Raw genomic sequence first — 3,884 nt, forward strand, 5'->3', positions numbered from 1 at the left:
AGGCGTACAGCGCCAGTTCGAGCCACATGTCCAGCTTTGAAACCCAGTAGTTGTAGGGAGCTGTGTGATCATTTAGGACGATGGTATGGTCAGCTACGTACTCCCTCACCATCTTTCTGTAAAGATCAGCCCTACTCTGCCGAGTCTGGGGACAGGTGACAGTGTCTTGCTGGAGTGACATAAAATTGGCAAAGGCCTTGTAAAGCGTACCCCTGCCAGTGCTGGAAAAGCTGCCTGCTCGCCTACTCTCCCTTGCTACTTGTCCCGCAGAAGTACGCCCTCTGCCACTAGCGGTGTCAGATGGGAAAGACTGTTTCATCTTGTGCACCAAGGCCAGCTGGTATTCATGCACTCTCACACTCCTTTCCTCTACAGGGAAGAGAGTGGAAAGATTTTACTTGTACCGTGGGTCCAGGAGAGTGAATACCCAGTAATCGGGGCTGGAAAAAATTCTTCGAACGCGAGGGTCATGGGATAGGCAGCCTAGCATGAAATCTGCCATATGCGCCAGAGTCCCAACGCGCAAGAATTCACTCCCCCCACTGGCCTGACTCTCCATTTCCTCCTCCTCCAACTCCTCTTCTTCTGCCCATACACGCTGAACAATTAAGGACTGAGAAATGGTCCCCTCTTCTGTCTCGCCAACATTCTCCTCCTCTTCCTCCTCCGATACGCGCTGAGAAACAGACCGGAGGGTGCTTTGGCTATCAACAAGGGAATCTTCTTCCCCCGTCTCTTGTGACGAGCGCAAATTTTCCGACTTTATGCTGACCAGAGAGTTTTTCAACAGGCCAAGCAGCGGGATGGTGAGGCTGACCATCTCTGTTGACTCCTCAAAGTTACTCAGCACCTGACATTTATCAGACATCCACGTCCACTCCTCATTAAAGACTTGACGAAGCTGACTTACCTTAATACCAGTTCTGATGGAAGTTGACATCTGGCAGTCTACAATCGCTCTGCTAAACTCTGGATAACATGGGTAATGTTGAATTCCACCTCGTGGGCACGTCGGTGAGCGGGCAGTTAGAGGCAGCGCTGCGTTGCCCTGAGAGTGTCAGCATCTGTGCTCGACATTCTGAAATGCGCACAGATGTGGCGCACCGTCATGAACAAATCAGACAGATTGGGGTATGTCTTGAGGAACCGCTGAACTATGAGATTTAACACATGGGCCAGGATTGTGTGCAGAGCCGCCACCAGGTTACGCCGTTGTCACACACAACCATGCCTGGCTTCAGGTTCAGCGGTGCCAGCCACAGATCGGTCTGCGCCGTGATGCCCTGTAATAGCTCTTGGGCGGTGTGCCTTTTATCGCCTAGGCTCAGCAGTTTGAGCACCGCCTGCTGTCCCTTAGCGGCGGCACTGCTGCTGTGCCTAGAGCTACCGACTGATGGCACCATGCCCACGGATGGTAATTCGGAGGAGGTGGAGGAGTGGTGGGAGGAGGAGAAGGCATAGTAGGCCTGAGAGACCATGATCGAGGTAGGCCCGCAATCGGCAGTATATGAGCGGCCCCAAGGTCAGACACGGTCCCAGCCTCCACCAAGTTAACCCAATGTGCCGTCAGCGACACATAGTGGACCTGCCCTGCAGCACTCGTCCACGTGTCCGTGGTTAGGTGGAACCTATCAGAAACGGCGTTGGTCAGGGCACGGATGATGTTGTCTGACACGTGCTGGTGCAGGGCTGGCACATCGGGAAAAGTAGTGGCGGCTGGGGACCGAATACCGAGGGGTGGCCGCTGCCATGACGTTGCGAAAGGCCTCGGTCTCTACCAGCCTATAGGGCAGCATCTCCAGGCAGAGTAATTTGGAGATGTTGACGTTGAGGGCTTGGGCGTGTGGAACTTGGGCATCTGGGATATAGACAGCGGAACGCTGCGCATGGAGACATTCGTGGACGCTGTGGAGGATCGTGGAGGCGAAGGTGTGGTTTTCGTGTGGGAGGAGTTTGTGCCGGGGTCCTGGGCAGGGGGCTGACTAGCAGAGGCAGCAAATGACACAGGGGAAGGAGCAGTGATGGGCCCGGTGAATGGCCTTGGTTCCATTGAGTGGGGTGTTAAGGATTCATATGCCTGCGCATACTGGTGGTTAAGCTAGTAGTGGTGGAACCCCTGCTAATCCTGGTGTGGCACAGGTTGCACACCCCAGTCCGTCGGTCGTCCGCTGTTTCTTTAAAGAACCTCCAGACTTCAGAAAATCTAGCCCTCGCCACGGGAGCTTCACAACGTGAAACATTTGGCGCTGATGCGCCAGCTTTGGCCCTGCCTCTCCGTCTGGCCCCACCACTGCCTCTTCCAACCTTCTCTTGTATAGGACTCACAAGCACTGTGTTTACCCGGCCTATCAACCCAGTTTGAGTCTGCCACCGCATCATCCTCCGATCCCTTAGTCTGCTCCCCCCTCGGACTTCCTGCCCTGACAACAACTTCACCACTGTCTGACAACCGTGTCTCCTCATCGTCCGACACCTCTTTACACACTTCTTCCACTACGTCAACAATGTCATCATCACCCACAGACTGCGACCGGTGGAAATCCTGGGCATCGGGAAGGAGCTCAGCAGCAACCTGACAAGTGGTTTGTGACTCTATGAAGGGCCCAGAGAACAGTTCCTCAGAGTAGGCCGGCTCAAATGCCAAATTTTCCTGGGAGGGGGCAGAATGGGGGGAAGGAGGTTGAGGTGGAGGAGCTGGAGGAGTGCTCACTTGGGTAACATGGGTGGACTGCGTGGAAGACTGACTGGTAGACATATTAGTTGAAGCATTGTCCGCAATCCACGACATTACCTGTTCGCACTGTTCTGGCCTCAACAGTGCTCTACCACGAGTCCCAGTAACTTGAGACATGAAGCTAGAGAGTGTAGCTCTGCGGCGTTCCCCTGCTCCCTCATCAGCAAGTGGTGTCTCACGCCACCCAGGACCACAGCCTCTGACCCCTGCAGTAATTGGACGGCCATGCCCTCGTCCTCTACCCCTAGCCCTCGGGTTCAACATTTTCAAAATTAAAGTCTATTATATAGACAAAACCGAAATATAAACTGTAAATTTTTTTATTTAATTTTTTTGTGTTTTTTTTGTTTTATTTAATAGAACAAAATGTGCAGAAAAAAATCAGACAGCAACTGCTATGGCTAGTTTCTAACCTACACTGACAGCACACAAAAGGATTTTGTGCTGTGACTGAGTGTGTCACTTTAACTTTTGAAAAATGCTAATGTTGCCAACAAGGGCTGTTGGGTTCTTGGAGAATCACTCCTGCCTAACAGTAATCTACTAGAACACCCTAACGCTATCCCTGACCAGCAGCAGCTCTCTCCCTAACGGCATCCAGACAGAGAATGATCCGAGCATATAGTGTATTCCAGCGGCTAGTGTATTCCAGGGTCACCTGATCAGGCTAGCCCACCACTGCTATCGACATGTAAGTGTACCACGTCATGCTGGGTGTACTGCAGAGTCTCCTGGCTTGTGCTTGGCTCTGTTTCTGGCCACCAAAAATCTAAACGCCGCGAGATGACATTTTCTCGAGTAGGCGAAATACTCATCCGAGCACCGAGCAGTTGTGAGCATGCTAAAGTATGCTCGCTCGTCTCTAGTGGTAACCAATCACATTTGTTTCACTGGCATATGCAAAGTTGTGAATGGCAGTTGTAGGCTATATAATGTAGTAGATAACCGCCATGTATGCACAGTACTAAACCTGTAAATCCTCTCCATACAGGGTTAACAACCATCCACAGTACATGTAGTTAAGAAGGTATAGTTTTTTTTTCTGTGTGGCAGTTGTTTGAGCATTACATGAAGATATAATGTATTTTGGGATTTTAGACTAATAGAAGCCACTTGAGCTTCATGGGCCAATCTACTGGTGATCCGTTTG

Source organism: Engystomops pustulosus, chromosome 3 (assembly GCF_040894005.1).
Source record: "Engystomops pustulosus chromosome 3, aEngPut4.maternal, whole genome shotgun sequence".
NCBI lineage: Eukaryota > Metazoa > Chordata > Amphibia > Anura > Leptodactylidae > Engystomops > Engystomops pustulosus.